This window comes from Camelus dromedarius, chromosome 24, assembly GCF_036321535.1.
Source record: "Camelus dromedarius isolate mCamDro1 chromosome 24, mCamDro1.pat, whole genome shotgun sequence".
Classification (NCBI taxonomy): Eukaryota; Metazoa; Chordata; class Mammalia; order Artiodactyla; family Camelidae; genus Camelus; species Camelus dromedarius.
Window position 1 is genome coordinate 19,895,713 of NC_087459.1, and position 24,172 is coordinate 19,919,884.

Consider the following 24,172-nt stretch of genomic DNA (forward strand, 5'->3'; position numbering starts at 1 on the left):
AAGAATAACAATAAAATTGATGGTCCAATTCCCAACTGAAATGATGGAATCCAGAAGCAAATGTAATGATTTATTCTGAGTGCTGAAAGAAAAGAATTATAATCTTTGTGAAAATAGCCTTTCAAAAATGAAGGTGAAATGAAGATATTATCCAGCAAACAAATCTTGGAAGTTCCCCCCTAGAGCAGATCACACCAGAGACTGGAGGGTGTACAGGGAAGACATCTTATTCTGCTCTGGTTTCCAAAGCAAAATATCACAGACTGAATGGTTTAAACAACAGAAATGTAGTTCTCACATTTCTGAAAGCTGGCAAGTTTAAGACCAGGGAGCCAGAATGGTTGCATTCTAGTAAGCCCTCCTCCTAGCTTGCAGGTGACTATCTTCTCCTTGTTTCCTCGTGTAGCAGAGAAAGAAGCTAGCTCTCTTCTGTCTCTTCATATAAGGGCATAAATCTTATCATGAGGACTCCATCCTCATGACCTAATTACATCCGAAAGGCCTCATCTCCAAGCCCCATAACTTTGGGGACTGGGGCTTCAGCATATGAATTTTGGGGAGACACAAACATATAGTCTATAACAGATGGATTCTGAAATGCTGGTAGTATTGTTTTATGATTTGAGTATTCATAACATAGGTATGTTCACTCTGTGTAAAATGTTTGATCTGCACATCTATGATTTATGCTCTCTTCTTTATATGTTATATTTTACCAAAAATATTTAATTTTAAACCCATGACCCCTTTCCTGTAACATCTTATTTTTCTGCTTAATGGTACAACTTCTTGAAAAATTCATCTATTCTTGATAGATCAACTTCTTCCACATCTCATTTTCTTTTCATTTTATTTCAATACATTTTCTTTTTCACAACTTCATTAACATGACTCAAAATCATCTATACCCTCCTCCGTACTATGTTGCCAGATCCAGGGGTCTCCATCTTACTTTGCATTTCAGGACAATTTAACATAGCTTTCCTCCTTCTTGAGACTTCTTCCTCTCTGGGTTGTTAGAACACCACATTCTTCTGGTTTTCCTCCAGTCTCACTGGCTGCTTCGTTTTCTTTCCAGATTCCTTTGTGCATTCACACTCCTGTGCTCAACCTCTAAATGTTAGGGCACATCAGAAACCTGTCCAGATACTCAGGCCATTTCTAATCCACACTCTCTTCTACCTTCATGTATCCAATTCAGACTTGAAACTTGAGTTCCAGACAGGTATGGTTAATTTTCAATATTAGGAGACAGCACACTTTTCCTATAAAAGGCCAAATAGTAAATATTTTCAACTTTTCAGGTCATATGGTTTTTGTCACAAAGACTCAACTCGGTCATTGTAGCATGAAAGCAGCCAGGAACAGTACATAAATGAATGGATGTGACTGTGTTCCAAGAAAACTTTATCTACCAAAACAAGCGGCAGGCAAGATTTGGCTCGGTGTCTATATGTAGTTCACTATCTACAGGATATTCATTCTTGAATCTCTAATAGGTGTTTTGATATTAACAAGCTTGAACAATTCATCCCTATGTTGGTAAATTTTATGTGTTAACCTGGCTAGGCAATAGGACCCAGGTATTTAATCAAACATCATTCTAGACATTTCTGTGAAAATATTTTTAGATGAAATTAACATTTGAATCAGTAGACTTTAAAGAAAGCAAATAACCCTCCATAATGTGAGTGGAGGGTTTCAATCAGTTGAAAACCTTAATAGATAAAAGACTAACCTCCCATGAAGAGAAGGGAAAGTTTCCAACATGCTTCTGGACTCCAATTGTAATTTTTCCCTGGATCTTCAGCCTGCTTATCTACCCTGCAGATTTTGGACTTGCCAGCCTGCACAATTGTGTGAGTGAGATAATTCTTTAAAAATGCTCTCTTTCTCTCTTGTGCCCTCTCACTCTCTCCCTGGCTTTCTCTTTGTCCCTTTATCTATCTATCTATCTATCTATCTATCTATCTATCTATCTATCCATCGTATCCATCCTTTTCTCCATCTCCACCATCATCATGATTCAGATCACCATTATCTCCCACCTATATAACATGGATAGTAATTGATAATTTTCCCTTCAGCCCCTCCTTCTTAGAGAAGTCAGGGTGATGTTTGTAAAGATAAGATCATATCTCTCTCCTGCTTGAAATAAATATTCAAAATAAAACTCAACTGCCCTACCACGGTCTGCTAGAGTATGCAGAAGGAAGATACGGGAAACTGGAGTATATTCAATATTCTAAGTGAGGCAGCTATTCTTCCGCTGTAAGTTATACAGCAACGAGGGTCCAGATGTTGCCAGATCCTTTCTCCTCTTTTTAAAAGAAAGGCTAGACTCCCAGGTTTCTTCAGTATTTATAATTTCCCAAACTCCTCATCAGAGTTTTCAAAGCTCTTGTAGGTTTTGCTGTTCTTTCTATCTTTCCAAACTCCTCTTTCCTGTCACACTCTCTGCATTTCACCCTCCAGTCATGGTAATCTAACTCTGATTTTCAATATGCATCAGGAAGTTTCCCACCTTCAAGTCTTTGCATCTGCTGCTCCTTCTGCTCACACTTCCCTCTGCCTCCCACCTCTTTCTCCCCCTGGCTGAGATGGCAGCATCTACTCACTCCAAGAAGGCTTCTTTGATATCACCTTAAGCCGAGGTTGTTGCCCCTCCATGGGAATACATGCTTCCCCACAATTGCTAGTACTTGTCAAACTTCGCTGCAATTGTCTGCTAGTAGACTGTGTACTAACAGCTCAAGTACATGGATAGTATCTTTGATTCCTTTTTGGTCAGTACAGGAATAGCCATGAAAGTGCCTGAGCCCTACTTTTAGGCTTTGGCTGGTTTACCCCATAGATTTCTCCAGAGACTCCATCGCTGTCCAAGGTGCTGACTTCCTTGCCCTGCCTGCCTCTAGTCAGGGCTAGAGCCTAATCTTTTGCTCCTATTCCCAGAACCGAGTCACCAGGTGGGGCTACCTGCTCACTTAAGCCTCTGTATTACTAGGGTCTGCCACAACCTCCAATGGCTAGAATTAAATTTATGCTTTAATACCAGACTTCAGTTGCTTGCTTGCACCTCTGAGGTCAGTATTTGCAGCCGGATTGAGCTACTCAGTACTTGTTCTGACCTATAGGGTAAATCTGCCTGATCCCAGCCAGTGCACTCTCTCCCCATTTCCTGCATAAACCGTGTGCCAATCCTCACACATTCCTCCACTTGTCTTAATATATGATCCCTTTCTCACCTCTGAAAATGTGCAAGAAATAGTCCCTCATTTCTTTTTCTGTTCAGGGAGGGTCTTTGAATGGAGAAAGTACAAGTTGAAGGCACAGACTTTATTCTCCCTTGAAACTACATTTAAACCCTAGCTTTATCAATGACCAACTATGCAAGGTTGGGCAAGCAACTAATGTCTCTGAACCTTGGTTTTCTCATCTATGAAACAGGAACAATAATACACATCTCATGGAGATATTAAGAAAATTGAAGCTAATATGTTTTAAAGCACTTAGAACATTAATTACGTATGTTTAGTTAACAGACATAACTGTGGCAACAGCCTCACTCACTGTCCGGTCTGAGCTTGGCCTCTCTCTCTCCCTGTAGAGCATCTCCAAGCGTCTCTGATTCCCTCCTGACAGATGCTTTTGTTGCTAATAAATCCTGCCTGTGATATCACAGTTCACTGCAGCAGCTGGCTCAGAATTGAGACATCAACACATGACTCAGACAGGATGAGAGGAGGAGGAGGCTGAAGACAGAGGTTCCAAATACCTTGGTGACAAGGAACAGAAAAGAAAAAGAACGGGAGATAATAAGACATGGGTGTTCTGCTTTTCTGCCAAGTGGGATGGGTTTAAACTTCTCCCAGTGTTCACCACCCACTCGAGGTTAGGTAATTTGCTTCTGGGAGGGGCAGCCACTCTGGAATTTGGCAACCGAGAAAGAAAACAGTTTGCAAGTGAGACCTGCAATATGATGTCCAGGCTGAAGAAGGAAGAAGGAGAGAAGGAGAATGAAAAAAGGAAGGAAGGAGGGGAGCTTTTCTAGCAGGCTTGTCTTGGACATACGTCTAGCATGGTAGAAACCAGCTTCCCAAGACTCGTACAATTTGGAATTAGTTCCATAAAATTTGTTGTTCATAAGAATAAGTGCAATTCCACAGTATAATATCAAGGTCACTCAAAGTGTGGTCCCTTCTGAACGTTCCTCTTCATCTCCTGCCATCTATTCCCACATGTACAAAGAAAGATACTCGAGTGTTTACTTGGTATCAGTTCTATGCCTGCACTTTTATTTCATCTTCTCAATAACCCTTCAAAGTAGATCCTATTATTGCTCTTATTTTCTAGACAATAAAACTGAGGATCTGCATTATTAACTTATTTCCTAGGGTCACAGACTTAGTGTGAAGTTCAACCAGGCAGCCTGATAATGGAGACCATGATGACAACCATTCAATTAATATTTTTAAAAGAATGGGTTATATTTGAATGTATGTGGGTGTCACCTAATCTGTGTCAGGCTCTGCCACGGACACCCAGGACACCGAGGTGAACAGCACAGGCGTAGCGAGATTCAGAACTCCTCCAGATCAAACAAGTAGCAAGCAGCAGAACCAGAATCCCAATCCTAACCTTCAATTCTCAAATTTATTTTTCTGTTACACTCAGCTGCTTCCCAATTCACATGTCTTCATATTCAAAGAGGCTATTAGCCTACCACATCACCGCCACCTGAGGCCTGCAAAGCAAGCAGACGGAGTTAGCATCTTTGTAAATAAGGATCACTGGAGGTGGAACTCATCCATCCCAGGGAAATGCCATCCCCTGTCTTTCAAAGAGAAGACAAATGATATTACTCTCCTGCAGGGAGCATGGAGCTGAGATATAATGACCAAGGGATGAACTCTGGTTCTGTGTGATCCTGGCAAGATGACGTCCCTTCTGGGGTCCTCATCTGTAAACTGAGGGGAGTGAATGAATTGCTTCCAAGGCCCTTTTATCTTTCTTGGAAAGGGATCTATTTATGGTAGTTTCCCCCAAATAGACCTCAAAATTCTTGGGAGTCTGGGAGCCCAGTAAAAAGAAATTAGGGAAACAAGATTTGAGTAACTGAAGCATAATTTAAAAAAAAAAAAAACCTCCTTTTATTCTGCCTATCTGTTATTATATGGGATCTCACCCTCAGTTCTAATTAGCTGCAGCATTCTCCTAAGTTCTTTGAGATACAGAAACGCAAGCTTTATTAGGAGAGAACACTCATGGACAATTGTGTTGGTGCATTCCTTGGGCTCTGTACAAGAGACACATTCACTTAGGAAAGACAGCCTTGGGTTTCTTTTCTCCATAATCTGGGTATAAGATAGTAGTTAAAAACTTGACCTCAGAAACCAGGAAAGATCTGGGTTTAACTCTTACTCCTTAACCTCTCTTATGCTATTTGTTTCTCTGTAAAATATAGGACATTACGGTACTTTCCTCCTTGAGTGTGACCCTACGCATCCATGTCAAGCTTAGCGGCAAACCTGACAGGCAGGGAGATGCTCAGGTGATCAAGAGTGAAACTCACAAGGCCAGAGATGTGCTTCAACTCTTCAGAATGTTACCATCCTGGCCTGGGTGGTAGAAGCACAGGGACTTTGTCACCTATAAGTAGTGTCATTTACCACTTTGTACTGGGTACATCCCAACTGCAGTGGGAGAGAGAGAGTGATGGGGAGCATTTGGAAAGTGTATTTGGGTGCAGAGATAGCCAGGCAGTAGGCACTGAGCAAGTCACTTGTTTTCACAGGAATTGTTGACAAGGGCCTCCTTCTCTCTCCCTCCTGCCTGACCCTCCACTTTGATGAGGGTTGGGTTGTTTTTGTAGGAAAATCCTAGCCTTGTGTTAGAAGGCATGCTTCCTCCTGAAAGCACGAGCAGGGAGCCTGAGGCTAGGGAGTCTGCAACACAGTGCTGCCCCGCCCCACACCCCAGCTTTGACTCCTTTGTTTATAAGCCCAGAGCTCTAGCAGAGCCAGAACTTGGAGGAGATGTGAGGGACTCTGAGAACCAGCCCACATCACTAATTTATTACCACCCCCCAAACATTATTGAAGAGTATTTAGCAAGCATATTTCCTGAAGGCTGTTCTCCTCGTAAGAAACCCCATTGGTGATTTAATTAAGCTTACATAAATGCTAAATGGGATTCAACCAGAATGGGATATGCTGATTTGTGTGTGTTGAAATACATTCCTTGTTCTGTTCTAATTGAATAGATTGAACACAGACTGTATTTGTTCTTATCCTGCAGCCACTTTCACAGTAGCAATAAATTGGAAATATTATCTGGCTTGATATGCCAGTTTTTCGAGAAAATCACTCTGCCAGTGATGAGGGAATGGAGGAGCTAAAAACATCTTCGGTTTCAAAGTCGTATGTCACAAGCAAAAGAGACTCAGAAAAAAAAAAAACTGTGGCCACTGCTGGCAAGGATACGGTGAAACAGGTACTTGAGGTATAGCCAGTAATATTGAAAATTAATATAACTCTATTGAAAAGTAACTTGGAGATATTAATAGAGAGCTTAAAGATTGCCATAATGCTTTGGGTCTTCATTTAGGAATTCCACATAGGAAATCAAATCCAAGGAAACAACTACAATCTGGAAAGAAACGATATGCCTGAAGATGTTCATCATGGTGTTGACTATAGCAGCACCCTTCCTACTCCCCAAAAAAGAAATTTTGCAGCAAACACAAAATAAGAAAAGATTGTTAGCTATGACATGTTCTCAATAGAATATTATGCAGTACCTAATATGGTGATAACAATAATTGTATGGAAGACTACATGAAGTATAATAGTAAGTTAAAAAACAAAATAAGATACACTTACACACTATAAATGAACTTAGCCTAGAAATATGCTACTCAGCATGAAGCAGCCAGAATAGGCAAATTAATAAAGATGGAAAGACAAAGATAGGGATTGTCAGGGGCTGGAGGAAGGGGGGAGTGGGGATTGACTGTTAATGGATATGGGGATTCCTTCTGGGTGATGAAAATGTTCTGAAACAAGATACTGGTGATGGTTGCACAACACTGTAAATGTAACAATGTCATTGAATTGTATACCTTAAAATGGTTACAATGGTAAGTTTTATGTTTTGTGTATCTACCACAATTTTAAAAATATATGACAAAGGATGAAAAATGAAAGAAAGTCTCGAGAAATGTAGCCAAAAAATAACAGCAGTTATTTTAGGAGAGTGGGATCATAGCTGAATTTTTCTATATTTTTGAAATTTTCTGTAATGTTAGTACTACAGAAAGGCAGAATCAGACGGTATCAGAATTCAGCCAAGAATGCTAGGGGTCGGAACTTCCCTGTTCCCCAACCCCCACCCGCAACCAGTGTCGAGGGTAATATACAGCATGGAATGTACATTTTAGAAAAGGAAAAAGATCAACAGTCAATAGTCTAAGGATCCATCTTTAAAAAACGTGATAAAAAAGAGTAACACAAACCTAAAGCAAACAGAAAGAAAGAAATAATGAAAGTTAGAGCAGAAATTAATAAAATTGAAAATAAGGAAATTGATGGAGGAAGGCAATGACTCTGAAAGCTGGTGTTTGCACAGTTCAGTGAAATTGATAGACTTCTTGCCAAGAAAAAAACAGACAAGACAGAAATTACTAATATCAAAAATGAAAGACGGGACATCACTACTGATCCAGGAACATTAAAAGGATATTAAATAAATATCATGAATGTCTCTATGCCTCCAAATTTGATTAAATAAATTCCATTGAAAGACATAAACCACCAAAGCTCATGCAAGGAGAAATAGAGAAATAGACACTCTAAATAAGCCTAGAGCTATTAAATTGTTAGCTATCTGCTTAAGAAGAAAGAACCAGGCACAGACGGTTTCACTGGTGAATTCGTTCGAAGGGGAAAACGATACTTATTCTCTACAGTGTGTTTGAGAAAATAAAAGCAGAGAGAACACCGCCTAACTCATTCTGTGAGGCCAGCATTACCTTAATATCAAACACAGATAAAGACATTGTAAGGAAGGGAAATTACACATCTACACCTCCCACAAACATAGACGCAAAATCCTCAACAATGCATTAGAAAATAGAATTCAACAATGTATAGAATTAATTATACACCATGACCAAGTAGGATTTATTCCAGGCAAACATGAGTGGTTCATTGAAAATCAGATTGAAATCAGATTGAAATCACACTGAAAATCAAATAATGCAATCTGTCATGTCAACAGGTAAAAAAATAAAAATCACATGAGCATATCAACAAAAAGAGAAAAAGCATGTGACAAAATCCAACACCCATTCATAATAAAAAACTCTCAGACAACTTCAACTTGATAAAAAAAAATCTAAAGAAATCTACAGCTAAAATTATACTTAATGGTGAGAAAATAAAAGCCTTCCTCCTCAGATCAGGAACTAAGCAATGATGTCTCGTCTGACCACTCCTAGTCAGCTTTGTGCGGGAAGTTCTGGCTAATGCCGTAACACAAGGAAGGGAAATGAGACGTATAGGGAGGAAGAAAATAAAGCTGTCTCTGTTTGCAGGTCACATGATTGTCTAGGTAGAATATCCCAAGTAATCAACAGAAATCTTCAGGAACTGGTAAGCGGTTATAGCAAGGTCACAGTATATGAGATTAACATATAAAAGTCAATTTTCATGGGCACCAGAAATTAACAATTGGAATGTGAAGTTAAAAATGAAATACAATGCTGTATCAGGACCAAAAAAAAAAAAAAAAACAACTTTAGGCATAATTCTAACCAAATGTATGTATAGGAACAATATGAGGAAAATCTGGAAACTATGATGAAAGAAATCAAGAAGACCTAAATAAATGAAGAGAGAGTCCATATTCATAATTAGAAGACTCAATATTGTTAGGAAACGAGTTCTTCCTAAATTAATCTATACGTTCAATGCAATCACAGTCAAAATCTGACCAAGTTATTTTAGAGATATTGACAAACTGATTCTAAAGTTTATATGGTAAGGCAAAAGACACAGACTCTTCTGATAAAGGACTCTTACCCAAATATACAAAGAGCTCTTAGAACTCAACATTGAGGAAACTAACAACCCAATTCAGAAGTAAAAATGGGCAAAAGGTCTGACACATACCTCTCCTCACAAGACATGCAAATGGCAAAAAAGCATACGAAAATACGCCTTTCTTCCACATGCTCAACAGCACGCATCAGGGAATTGCAAATTAAGACAACAACGAGATACTATTAGACACCGATCAGCATGACAAAAATCCAAAAAGAAGAAGAAAAAAAAACCTGACAATACCAAATGCTGGCAAGGATGCAGGGCAGGAGGAATACTTACTCATTGCTGGTGGGAAGACTAAATGGTACAGTCCCTTTGGAAGACAGAATGGGAATTTCTTATACAAAGCTAAACATAGCCTTACCATATGACGCAGACATTATGCTTCTAGGTATTTACCCCAAATAGTTGAAAACTTCTGTACGCAGAAAAACTTGCACACAGCTTTATAGCAGCTTTATTTATAAAAAGCCAAAATCTGGAAGCAACTGAGACACTCTTCAATAAGTTAGTGAATAACCCATGATATATTTATATAATAGAATATTATTTAGCCATGAAAAGAAGTTGTCAAGCCCTGAAGAAACATGGTAGAACTTGAAATGCATTTTTGATTTTTTAAAAACTTTTTTGGGGGGAAGGGAAGGTTATTTATTTATTTATTTATTTATTTATTTATTTATGTATTTATTTTTAGTGGAGGTGCTGGGGATTGCACCCAGGACCTTGTGCATGCTAGGTGTGCACTCTGCCTCTGAGCTAAGCCCTCTCCTCCTGAAATGCATTTTTTTTTTCTCAGTGGAAGAAGCCAGTCTGGAAAACCTACTACATAGTTCTAACCACATGACATTTTGGAAGAAGACAAAACTATAGAGACAGTAAAAAAAAAGACCAGTGGTTGCCCCAGGTTTGGGGGGAAGGCAGGGTGGGATGAAAATTGAAGCATAGGAAATTTGGGGGTGATGAAGCTATTCTGCATGATACGATAATGGTGGGTACATGCCATGTACTTGTCAAAACTCATAGAAGTGTACACCACCAAGAAAGAACCTTACTGTAAACTAAGGACTTTAGTAAATAATGATGCTTGATACTTGTAACAAATGAAACACAAATGCAAGATGTTCATCATAGGGGCAATGATATGTTGAAAGGATGGAGCGGAGGTGGGGTGTGTATATGGAACTCTGTGCTATCTGTTCAATTTTCTTGTAAAACTACAACTGTACTTAAAAAAAAATGAAGCCTATTAATTTTTTTTTGGAAAAGTTGGTCATGGGTGCTGAGGGAATCCATACCTTATTCCTAACGGAGAATGCCATCAAGCAAGGGTGGAGATATCTTGGAAATGAACCCTTCCTTCAAATTCATTAGTATTTCTGCTCAAAGATTTCATTTGGTGATTGCATCATCTTTGCGTTGTTTTTGTCACCTGCTGACGAGTGAGTTGCAATTGTCATTCCAATCAACTTGACAGGCAGCGTGCTGTTTGGATGGGCCACCTTATGGAATAACGGACAAGCCTGCATTTCTGGAGTCCATCTGCCTGGGTGCACTGTCAGCCCATGAGCCTATAAGTCCGAGTTTCAACAACTGATGTGGGTGAATGTTAGTACTTACCTCAAAGACAGTTGTGAGGATTAAATTAATCCCTGGCTCCTAGTAAGTGTTCAATACATGTGACTGCTATTTTTATTATTTATATATCTTATCAGCACTCATATCAAATAAGAGAAAGATTTAAAAAAAAAAAAAACCAAAGAAACAAAACTCCAGCTCAAATTATATCCGGGCTGTCAAAGTGGAAACATTGCCCAGGGGGCAGAAAAAGGAGAGAAAGACCGGTCAAAATGATTTGAAATAGCCTCTGCCCTTTCTCTGACTGCCTAATATAGCTCCTTTCAAATCCCGTTAATAGTCCCCTTTTGTAAACTTGACCGTAACCTTGTGTTTTCCTGGGTAGAATATAATACTGAAGTCTGAGACCTTACCTCTAAGTTTCTCAGTGACCCCTGCCCTGAACCTCCCACCTCTTAAACCAGAATCGGGAAGGACCCAGAACCTTAACACAGTGCTTGCTTATTGTGCAGCCTTTTTGTGTTTATATTCGGCTCCACATGCCTGAGGCCCCTGACAGGGAGAAAGAACACTTTCAGAAAAGAAACAGCATTACTGTCTTATGCTTTGCTTGCTAGAAACTGTAAATAGAACCCTATTTCTTCACTTCTGGAAGCTTAAAGCACAGAAGTTGCTTTCCCTTAAGTCTTCATATCATAGGACTTGAAAGGGATCCCCAAAGGGCTTTATCTTCACCAGGCACCAAGGTCCCCTCCATGGACATGTTTCCAGACAGTTCCTTGCCCTCCACGTTTGAGACTTGCTTCTGCTCTCAAGGTCCCTGGAGTGGCCGTAGCAGCCATGACACACTGGTAACTCGCGGTGAGCTTCCCGCAGACATGTTACCATTGCTGAGACCTCTCTGCTCGTCCATCCTTGCTAGGCTGCTTTTGAAAGCAAGCTCTGGTCCTTTTCATTGCATCTTCCCCCAAATAAAGGAGAAGAGCTCATCTCACCATTCTGTATGATTCCCTTTATGTGGCCCACATGGATTGCTCAATAAAGCACAAAAATCCTCCTGTCCCCCTCTCTCTACCTCTTCCCTCTTTCACTGTTGAATTGAAAACTCATACATTAGGCGTGTACTTTAAGATATTTGTGCCACCTCCCTAAATTGTAGAGCAGAAAGGAAAAAGAAAAAAAAAGGGCATCTGCTCAAATTGACATTTCCATCTCAGCTCGCTCATTTGAGAGTGACAGGCTATCATTTGCCAACAGGGTCACATCCAAACGCACAGGTGAGTGCTGACATCCTGCGATTTGTCCGCCATTGCCGTCCCGGGCTCACGCGTGCTACCCAGGAGGCCATGCTTAGGTCAGCAGTGACGGCAGTGAAAAACATGAAAAAGGAAAAAGGCTCTTGACTTCCTTAAGCTTCTTAATGGGCCAAACACCATGATGTACTGAGGTCTATTTGGTGGAGCAGGTGGGTGGATCCAACCACGCGTTGGAACGCTGCACTGGTGGAGGAAAGCTGACTTTCTTCTTCTGACCACTCACTCTGGTGCAAACACACTTAACCTTTGACGCTGTGAGTGAACTCTGTAGCCAGGAAAGCCAGGATTAGCTCCTGGCTCCAGAGAGCTGTCCAAGGTGAGAGAGAACATGTAGCTGAGAAGGTGGCGAGTGCCTCCTGCTTCCAGTGGTACTCCTTGGTGCGTCTGGGAGCGTCCCCTCACCAAACCTGTGTTCACTTGCTAACTTGTCAATTGTCTGGCCAAGAAGGGACCATATTTACTTTACTTTTTTGTCTTTCCCTTCACTTTTGTTTCTTTGCTCTGTGTTGCTTTCTACATCTGCTTTCTTCCACCTGGATTCAGTTTTCTTCTTGCTAGGTTACAGCCTTTAGAGGTTCTTTCAAGCAAGTGTCTCTTCAGTAGTAAATTCTCTTAGTCCTTTTGTAGTTTTTAATATAGTTTCTTTTGTCATTTTTGCCCGTAATGCCACTTTCAGTGGGAGCCGCCACCCACGGGAACTGTGCACATGCACATTTGGTAGGAATGCCACAGTCTGGTTCCACAGCTGCCTCTGCCAGAAATTCCCCGGTCCCTGGCTAGCCTTTAAGTTAATTTTATGGCTTGGAGTTTCTGCTCTGTGTGAGGATTTAGAGCTCTCAGGTCTACCATCTACATCCCATGCACATCCAGGGTCCTAACACGTTATGAATAACTACTTTCTCTCAGCGACCTGGGAAGATATTCACTTCTGGGGTCTGTCCTGGGGCTGGAAAGCAGTTTCTCCTCCCTGTTTACAGACATAGCATCTCTCTTGGCACCCTCATTTATTCAGGGGTCCCCATTCCTGGTTCTCATAGCCTGCAAAGACCACAGCTTTGACTACAGTTTCTCTGAGAGCATCTACATCCCAGCCTCAGGCTCAGATCCTGCTCTTCACTGAGCCTGTAAGGTCCCTCGTCCTCTCTAGATCACCTAACGATCACCGTCTTGGCTTTGGCATCATATTGTATTGAATTTATCTGAAATAATTCTATCTAGGAATGTAGTGGTTTCGAGCACAGACAAAGGGTGTTGCACAATGTTTTTGCTTCGCCTTGTTTACCAGCAGAACCACACGGACTTTCAGCACCTGCTTTCTGCAGTTTTCTGTTACCACTTTTAAGCTTGGCATACCATCCAGGTTTACAAGAAGGTAGCCATTTATGGACTCTCTTACCAGTCAGGACTCAAGCCAATCATGGCCTTCAAACCCATACTGCAGGGACTTCATGAAATTGAGATGTTTTGAGGGACATTTGTTTTGAGAACCAAGATCTGTGTGTGGCTTCCAAGCACATAACTGAGCTCTGACCTTTACCAGGTCCAGTTCTGGGTCCATGGGCAGCTACTTCAAAAAGGAGCAAAGAGAAAATGTTGTGAGCATGCTGCACATAGCATGAAATAGCCAGCATCTTTGGGTTGATCATAGCTAACATGCCTTGCTTTCCTGTTTTAGTGCACTGTTTCCAGTTAAATCCAATGCCTCTTTTTCTTTAAAGACATGAAATTTGGTTTTGTCATTGTCGTTTTTGGCAACCAAAAGAGTGAGTCAGTCTTCCCGGTCCAAAGAAAGAAGGAAAGGGGGTTCAGACATCAGAATTAGAGATTAATGTCTCAGCAGCCAACCTGAGGAAATACTCTTTTGATTAGAGACGACTTGAATGGTCAGTGGTTATAGAGTTGCTGCTTTTTCCCCTCTGCCAAATGGATTGGTCCATTTGGGGTGTGAATGTGTGAATGTTGCTCTGAAAGGACTTACTTGCTTGAGTGATGCTGTAAGACACACACCACACAGACCCAGGATGGACAGGGAAAGAGGCTTCTGAACAGAGGGCAGAGTTTGGCAAAGGAGACCCCTCATTTCTCTGTGAGGTCTCCTGTCTGAAGCAGAGAGTCAAACAAAGCAGTTTCAAAATCCCTTTTCCCCACAGGAGTCTACAGCACCCACGATTCTTGGAGTAGAAAGGACTTCTTTGAGTGGTAGCTTATTGCACTGCATATTAGCTTCTGACTTTTCTCCAGGCATCTCCCAGCCTGTGGAGGGAATGCACGGTTATCGAGTGCTTAATCTCTGCCAGGCAGGAGTGATTCATTCTTGACACAACTGCCAGAGTGATCTTTTAAAAGTAACATTAGGTATTCTATTCTCCTTTAAAGATTACTCAAGTGATATTTCCTTTGCATTCAGAAAAATTCACCTTCTTATCCTGACCATCCAACTTCTTATCTTGACCTACTTGATCTGACCACTGTTTCCTCACCTGTTTTGTAACTTACCACACCTCCCCTTGCTTATTACAGTTCAGTTTCTGTGTGTTTTCTTTCCATAGATAGATAGATAGATGGATAGATAGATAGACAGATAGATAGATAGATAGATTGATAGATAGATAGACAGATCGACAGAGGTAGCATCTCTTAGTATGAGATCTACCCACTAACAATTTTTTAAATGCACAATTCAACATCGTTGACTACAGGCACAACGTCATACAGCAGATCTCCAGAACTTAGTCATCTTGCATAACTGAAACCTTTTTACCTCCTGATTAGCAACTCCTGTTCCTCCCTTCCCTAATCCCCTGGCAATCATTATTCTGCTCTCTGCTGCTATGAATTGAGTGTTTTTGATGTCTCATGTAAGTGGGATCATACAGTACTTATCCTCTATGACAGATTTATTTCACTTACCGTAATGTCCTCAAGGTTCATCCATGTAGTTACATATGGCAGGATTTAAAGGAGAACACACCATTATATGTAGAAAACACATTTTCCTTATTCATTCCTCTGTTGATGGACATTTAGATTGTTTCCACATCTTGGCTATGGTGCATCATGCTGCAATGAACATGGGAGTTCTTCTCGTTCTTTGAGATCCTGATTTCAATGCTTTGGGATAAATTCCTAGAAGTGGGATTGTGGGATCATATGGTATTTCTATATTTTTTTATTTTGAAGAAACCCCATGCTGTTTACCATAGTGGCTGCACCATTTTGGATTACCACTGGCAATGGACAAGGATTCCAGTTGCTTTATATCCTTGCCAACAGGATTTAAGTAGACATATCTCCAAAGGAGACACAAAAATGGCCAACAGGTTCATGAAAAGATGCTCACCATCACTAATCATCAAGGAGGACGTGCAAATTAAAACCACAGTGAGAAATCACCTCACGTCTACCAGGATGGCTATTGTTCTTTCTGTTTCTTGATGTTTCTCTACTCAGTCCCACCTTGGGGACTCCATGCCTGCTGTTCCTTTTGTCTGGGGCAATTTTCTTCTAAATCATCATCCAGTTGGCTTCCTCTAGTCACTGAAATCTCAACTCATCTCCAATTTTACTTACTCAGAGAAGCTGATCTATTAGAAGAGGCCTTTCCTGTCACCAATCACATCAGCCTGTTTTATTTTCTTTGTGGCTCTTACCGCCATCTGCAACCATTCTCTTCATTTATTTGTTTACTGTCTCTCTCCCTCACCATAAAGTAAGTACCATAAGAAAAGGAGCTTTGATTGTCTTACTATCGTATCTTCTATGCCTAGAGTCGTTCCATCATTGGTAAGCATAGTGGTCAAGAACGTGGCCTCCACAGCCAGCTGTTCTGGGTTTAAATTGAAAGGTTTGCAATTCACTTGCTGTGTGACCTTTCTCCTGTTGCTGAACCTCTCTGTGCCTCATTTTTCTCATTTGTAAAATGGTGATAGTAACAGTGATTCTTACTAGGTTATTTTAGGGATTGAAAGAGTTAATACATACGAAGTTATTTAAATATTACCTGATATCTAGTAAGCAGCCAACAGATGCCTGTTATCATCCAGGATCACACATATGGTGAGTGAAGGGATAAATAAATCAGGTTTTCCTGTATAGATTTCATTTACTTCTCATGGCAAATGTGCTTATATCCACTTTATGAGTGATGTTAAGAAAATTACCTTGGTCTTCACAGCAAGAATGACATGGAGCAAGGATTCCCTCTCAGGTCTACCTGATTCCAAATTTCAGGCACTTAACTATCACATGAAGCACAGTCTTCCCTTATTCTCCTGTCCTCTGCTGTCACCCATCTGTGCGTTGTGTGTTGGCCTTGCACCGGGGTCAATGGTCCTGAAACCTCTGTTTCCCTGGCCTCAGTAGCTGCTGTCAGCCTGTGCCTTGATCTTGAATTAATCCCCCATTTGCTCCTGTACATGCTACCGAGTATTTGCCACTCAGGCCTGTTAATCCCAGCCTCTTTCCCAGCAGCCTGTGATGACCCTCAACCAGGAGTGACAAAAGGGAATTGCAGAGAGGAACACCTCCCCGTTGATTCTGACACTGTCCCTAGCTATGTCAATTGAAAAAGTGGCAGTGATCCCCCTGGTCTTCGCATCCCTGATTGGCTCTCTCTTTGCACTGAATTATCTTGCCCAGCAAGGTGGCAGAAATGCCCCTACTGTTTTTGTAAAGCTGCCTTTCAACTCCACTTTCTATTGACTTCTGCCTTCAAGATCTAGGGGGAAAAATAAAAGTAAACATTTCTCCAGGAAGAAAAAGGTCTGACTTCCTATTAGGTTGAGAGCATGGCACAAGTTTTTGATCTAATCTGGGTTCTATAATACATCAGGCCCATATACCAGCACTGAGTTTGATATGTATTGTGCTAGAATACATGAAATTCAGACTTCCCTGGAAATTCTTGAGATAAACCTTGCAAATGTTCCACCATTTCCCCATGCATAGCCCTTACATGCTCCAAACTTTGGTCTACTCTTTGTGCAAGTCGGCACCTTGAACTTGGCATATAGTGGATACTGAGTAAACAAACTTTAATTGGGAACAGTGTTGACCATTCTCTTACCACTAAAGTCTAGCCATTTTCAGATTTTTAATGAAGTGGTCTGTAACACTGAGTTCTTCCTGAATGTGTTATCAAGATATGAATTATGGATTAGCACCTTCATTCTTCTTCCATTTATTATTCAGTCGACAAACACTCACTGAGAACCTGCTATACACCAGGCCCTCTGTTGGACACTGGAGATACAACAATGAACAAAATACATTCCAAGGGGAGATTGGAGACTAATGAGGATTATAATTATATTATAATTATAAAGTAATTATAATACAGAACAACACATCCCGGGTGTGAAGACTGTGCACAGAAGCAGTGGACAGGAAAGGGATTCCTAGGACGGTATCTGAACCATTTATGGGGGCTCATGACCCATGTTTGGATCCTTAACATTCTCTTGGGGCAAAGACAAGAAACCCAAGCACTTCCTCGCCTTCAGTGTTTGGCTGACAGAGGGTTTTTCAGACTCCTCCAAAAATGCTTTTCCAAACCTGGCTCAGTGGTACCCACAGATTCCTGGCTTGTCCTTGTCTGTTTCAGCTCTTGACTCCTCCAAGTCCTCAGGCTGAGGGTCTCTGACAGTGCAACAGGGCAATTCAGGATGAGGGGCAATGGGCGCTGACGCTGTCCAGTCAATGGCGGAGTCTGGTTTTATCTGAGTTCTGTGACCAGGTCGGTGGCAGAGCAGTGCCCTGTGTTCTGCTCCTGTGGGTCATTGGTGAATGACTGAGGTCTGGCTTTTCTGAGACACTGGTCAGGTCCACTGAGCAGCTCGGCACAGTAGTGGAAATAATAAACAGCCTTTGTTTTTAGGGCTTCTGAGGTGTGTCTAGATGCGCTCTGGGAAGCAGAGTAGGAGCAGGAGGAGTAAACGGAAACCTGGTGGGGAGGGCGGGCAGAGGGATTTCAAGCTGTGAGTGTAGCCGCGGGAACCCCCCAGGTAGGAGTGAGTGAAGAGGAGCTCCTGGAGAGAGGGATGCCCAGAGACCGCAGGGAAGAGGGGCAGGCTGGGACCACTGCCGTGGGAGTTGGATAAGGACACCAAAGCGCTCTGAGGTGGCAGACAGACAGCTGGAGGCAGATCTTGGAATAGAAGTAACAGGAATTGAAAAAAAAAAAAAAAGAAATAAGTCATGCTCAAAAAAAAAAAAAAAAAAAATAATAAGGCAGCAGCTGTGGGAAAGATCCTGGGACCATCTTCGTGATTCTCATCTCTCTCTCCGGTCCCCACAGCCCAAGAGACAGCAGCTGTGAACAAGTCAGGCCCAAGAATGCATCTTCACAATTCCTCTGGGAAAGCCCCATGTCAGAGCTCTCCTTGGAACTGCGAGGCCAGTGGACCAGCCGGGTGTCTCAGCCGCTGCTGCAGCGTCTTCTGCCTCCTTGTCACCTCATCTCCTCGTCACTGCCTTATCTTCAATGAGGACTCGGACTCCTGCTCCCCAGCCTCCCCCTCCACTCCTAGCCCCATCTTCACTGCAGTGGGCTCAGCCAGCCAGCCAGCCAGCATCCTACAGGTCACTGCTCCAGCCAGTCCAGGAGCTTTGGAGATCTTTGCATCTTATGTGAAAAAATGGGAATGTGGCATTTCCGCAGGGAAACAGCCTGGGATTTGTATAAGATTGTCAAAGAGTTGCAAGGTCCCCATTTCCCATGTAAAGAATTTTTGCTGCCCTAATCCTCTATCTCTAACCCCTTCCCTTCTTCAGTGACTTTGACCTTCACTCCCCCTTCACTGTGGACTTGCCATCATCCCGACCACCTGCCCCACCCCTGAAATAGTGACCTCTAACTTCCTTGACCACAGCCTTTCGTCCAAACAGCTTCCTCACTTCTTCGTGCTAACCCTGCTTCGCCAGCTGGTTGAAAGCTTTTATGACCCTCCTCTCTCTCATCTCCTGACCTGGCTTCCTACTGTGTTCAGCTTGGACCCCAAGAGCACTCACTTAACCACCTTCTCCCTGGCCTCTTCAATTTCCCACATTCCTTGTCTTTGTTGTAGACCTCCAAGTGCATCTGAGAATGCGGGATGATGCCCCCACCACCAAGTTTACAGGGGAAAGTTTTACCTAGGCACCCAGGGCATCACAGGAATCCCATTCTTGACCTGGGCCATCTTGCCTTCTTACTTACCCTGGGAAAATCCTCCAAAATTTAGCCACCTGTCCTCAAATCCCCTTCCATGGTCCTCCAGCCAACCCCTTCTCAAGGAATGGCCTTCCTACTTACAAGAAAAGAAAGGCTCTTAGGTATAAACGCTCTCAACTTCCTGCTTGCTGTGCCAATAGAAGCCTTCCTTTGACAGGTGGAAACAGGATTAGAGAATAAAAATGCCCTCCCCAGACATCTTTAGCTAGCTGATGGCTTGAGGATATTTGATTTTCTCTTGCCGTCTAGAAATGCTTTGTTCTTTCTGTTTATTATAATTCTTATTAGTAATAGTAAAGAGGTAGTCGTAAGTAGCCTTTACTTTTCATTAAAACAACATGTTTGAGTAACTCCTAGGAACCACACATACTGGATAATAAAACAGGTCTGCAGGCACTGGGGTAACCGTACTGGTGTATTGCTCGTAACAAGCAACGACTGTTCCCAAGCACGCATGCGCCACACACCTACTCGTGTTCCCACGGGCTCACACGCACATGCGCAGAGCATACGTGTCTGCAGACGCACTGGCCAGCCGCAGGTGTGGGGTCAGCGCAGGTGCGCCTGCACGTCCGAGCGCCCACTGCTTTCGTCCAGATCTATGGGCCGCCGGTCTCCAGGCGCCCGCCTCCCACTGCCGGCGAGCGCACACCACCCGCGAATGGAGTAGCACAATGAGCTGCGCTTAACAGGCCCATTAATTCATCATGCACTCACTCAAGACGGTGACACCACATTAGAGCAAATGGCTTCTGAGAATTACCATCGGCCCAGATGGGAGGCTGCCAAGGGCCGCGTCCATGGGCCTTTGGTCAGTGTCTCTGCCCGGTGCAGTTGCAAAATTAGTGTGGGGTTTATTTATGGGCCAGTTAACCTCTCCCAGGGCCCCCGCTTGGCCCCTGGGATAATGAGATGGGTCTTTAGGGACCATCAGTCTCTCCCCCACAGCTGAGGGCAGCTCTGAGGAGCCCGGCCTCTTAAGTGGCTGGTGATGGAGTGGAGATGGGGCCGACTTCAGCACACCCATTTATTTCTCCAGGAGCCGAAATGCTCAGTGGCCCCTCCCTTCTTCTCCCGGCAGGACCTCTCCTTCCTTGGCTAACATATTTGCAGGTTGAGCAAGGCTCTGTCTCAGGCAGTCAAACGGTTTGTGGCTCAGCTCTGCTGAGCAACCTTAGGTAAGTGGCCCAACCTTTCTGAGCCTCGGTTTTCTCTGCTGTAAACTGAAGTTGTACACATGATACAATTTGACATCAATTGAGGGCCAGCTCTGTGCCTAGCGCTGAGCTAGCTTCTAGGCTAGGAGTGGGGATAGAATCAGGTTAAGTCTCTGGTTTCAAGAAAATGACAAAAAAAAAAAAAAAAAAAAAAAAAAACCCCTCAGTGAATCACTCTAATGAATGCACAAGTCATGCTGGGAAAGCAAGAAGCAGGGTCACATGACAAGGGGCCAAGTCCTTGTCTAGGGGCTCAGAGAGGGACAGCTGGCCTTGCTGAGGGAGGGGTGGCAGGGTGAGGGTACCAGGCAGAAGGCCTGGTACCCGGAGGGCACATGGCGTGTTGCAGGGCCTGGAAGACACCCAGGAGGACTGGCACGCTGGAGAGGAAGGCTGGGGACGTAGGTGGGGGGTGGGTCCTCCAGGAATTTGCACCAGGAGACCTTGCCAGGATTTGACCTTTATCTTAAGAAAAATGGAAAGCTGTCAAAGGTTGTAAGCAGAAGAAAGAGCCGCTCCCATCTGCATTTTGGAGAGATCCCTCTGGCTGCGGCACAGGTCCTAAACCGGAGGGAAACCAGAGAGGGTGGAAGAGACTGATTAAAAGGCAATTTATGGAAATGATGGAAGCGTGTCCTAGGGTGGGAGCGGGGGATGCAGTGAGAGCAGGGATTACATGATGCATCGAGGAGCTTCTGGGCAGGGAGCGGAGGAAGCCGTCAATAGCAACGCCTGTATTTCCTGCTCGCACCTCCCAAAGCCACTTCAGGATGAAATAAACCCACGTGTGACAGGCGTCTGGCACACAGTAGGTGCCCAATAAAGGCCAGGAGCTCTTTGCCATCTGATTCCCACTGATTCTTTCACAGCCACTGAGAGCTGGGACTCCAACCCCTTCACCTTATTCTGGAATGTTCTAACCTTATCATCACTTTCCAATTCAGCACTGGAGCGCCAACAGGTGGTCTGGGCTTGGTGGAGCTGCCAGGGAGAAGCCAGGCACGGCTCGATGCTGGGAGCAGGTCTGCTGGGAAGCTCCTTGGCAGGCTGCCCCTTGTCCTCCTGATGTGTCTGCCTAGGAGAGCAGCCGCTTCATCGAGAAAGATGAGGAAACTTGACAGGCAGGCGAGGGAAGAAAACAGAAAACAGAATAAGTGGAAGAGAGAATCGCATTTGTGGGTGGAGGAGACTGCATCCCCTCTTCCGCGGGTCTATGATCGTGGGTGATCTGTAAGCCCCAGTTTTCTCATCTGTAAAATGGGGTTAGTGATAGTTCCTGCATAAGAGTTCCTGTGAGAGTAAATGAGAGTCTCTGATGGAAAAAAAGGTTTATAAAACGTAATACAGCAAGGGAATAATTCTCGGGTAAGTAGCCCAGTAGGGTGGATTGGAATGCAGTCAAATCTAGGATCAAACCCAAATTCTACCACTTCTGAACCATGTGATGGAAAAGGGAAGTGAGAAACTAACTTCTCTCCACCTTAGTGTGTCCTCGTCCACAAATAGGAATTATAAGATGTAACTAACAGACTTAAAAGAGAACACAGTGTAAGTCCCTGACCTCTTGAACCCTGTATTTCGAGAGAGAGAGAAAGGAATAAATGTAAGAGTCAAAAATGATTTTACAGAGTGATGAGAGCTCTGAAGAAAGTGAAGCAGTGTCTGGAGAGAGAGGGATGGTGTGGTCGCGGGGTCAGGGGCAGGGCTCCCTGTGGACATGACCCTTGAGCCCAGATCTGAACCATAAGAAAAGATAATGACTCAGGGATGTGGGGAGATGATTCTCAGTCCAGCTGCTCGTTACCATCATCTGGCAATCACCTCCAGCCCAGCTGAAATGTCATTCTCGGGGAGTAAGGCTTGAACATACGCATTCTTAATGAGCCAGGTGATTCTGGTGCAGGATGAAGGTTGGGGATGACTAAACACCTACCCTGTGTGCGATGACATATCTAAGGTATCGGATAGTTCCCAACACCTCGTAGCATCTTGTGTTAGTCCGCGGGGCCTGCGTTAACAAAACATACACACTCGGGGGCTTAACCAATAGAAATTCATTTTCTCACAGTTCTGGAGGCTGGACGTCTGAGATCAAAGCGCCGGCAGGATCGGTTCCCCTTGAGGCCTCTCTGGCTTGCAGACAGCAGCCTTCTCCCCGTGTCTTCAAGTGGGCTTCCCTTGGTCTGTGTTGTCTGTGTCCTAATCTCCCCTTATAAAAACTCTATCGTCACACTGGATTAGGACCCGCCCATATGAATTTACTCCGCCTTAATTACCTGCTTATTGGTCCTGTCTCCAAATACAGTCACATTTGAGGAACTGGGGATTAGAATTTCAACATATAAATTTGGGGGGTGGGCCCACAATTCAGATCATAACACACCTAATTCATGCAAGTTTCTTTCTTGACCCTAATCTTCCAGTTGACTCTTTGGTCTCCCTGTTTTAACACTCCTCACTCCCCTCCATGAGGTTCTGAGCACACTTTTCATTATCAGGTCGTTAGTTCCTGGGAGATCGATCTAAAAAACTCCCAAATAAGGGCCTTGTTTAAAGCCCTTATTTTCTAGGTGGGGACTGAGTGGTTAAAAGGGGAAGAAATGTGCTCCACGCCTCACAGCTAAGTGGCTCAGAAGTAGGTCAGGGCTCCCAGTGTTCCTGCTGCTGCCACTTCCCTTCTCCTGCCTTTCACCCCGGCTTTGCCACTCATTGTGTGACTCTGGGAAAGTTAGGCCATGACATTGAATGCTAGCTCCACAAATAAGAGATAATAAAAACCAAATGGTCATGAGACATGCGTGCCACAGAGAGAAGGCTTCGCACGGTAACCGGCACAGGTGTTAGGATGACCTGGGGCTGGAACGGCAGGGTCACAGGGATGGTCTCCATCCTTCCACGGAGGAGAGTCTTTCCCACAAGTCCCCAGCAACGCTCCTCTTTCATTTAATTGGCTCATTGCAAGCCTACCCTGAGACAATCTACCAACCACGGCTTGCCCTGATTGGCTCAGAGAGATGGTGTGTTCCCTGGAGCCGGGGACTTGGCAACTCGATCAGACGCAGGCTTCTTGAAACAGCTAAGAAACAGGACTGGTGTCCAGTGGGCATCACACTTTGCCACCTTCTCCTGATTATTACTTCAGGTTCTTCTATGAAATGTGAATTTGTCTGCAGTCGCATCAGTGCCACTCATCCAAACGTCTTCCCATTCACTCCACTTTGCCTGGAAGTGCGTTCCTTCTCCTATCACCGTCCACCTACCTTCCACCCAGGTTCTGTTCTCTAATTGTGTACTTTTTCTTTTTCTGGAGCCACGATGGCCTCTTCTGTGGCAGGCAGGCCTGAGGATGCTGTCGGGGGGAAGATACTAAATATGGACCAACATTCACTCACACGGGCCGTGTCTCAAGTTGTCCGTCTGCATTCCTCTCCCATCAGTCCCTCTTCCTAAATTTTCTAGGAGCCTCTATTTCACGATCCCAACAGGAATGATTTTTGATTTTAAGAAGCACAATCCTCTCTTGGTATCATCAGCCTAAAAATTCTGAACAATCTAGGGCTGATTCTTGGGTAGTTTTGAGTAGGTTAGCAGGGGATTTCCCAAGAGCTTGTGTTCAGTGTAGTCTTTTAGGAGAATCTTAATACTGCAATAAGGATGGACTGATGTCGCATCAGCTCCTATTCTCATTACAATAAAAGAACCAGTGTGGTATTAGAATTTGACTGCCTGCACTGCTTGGTGAATTAC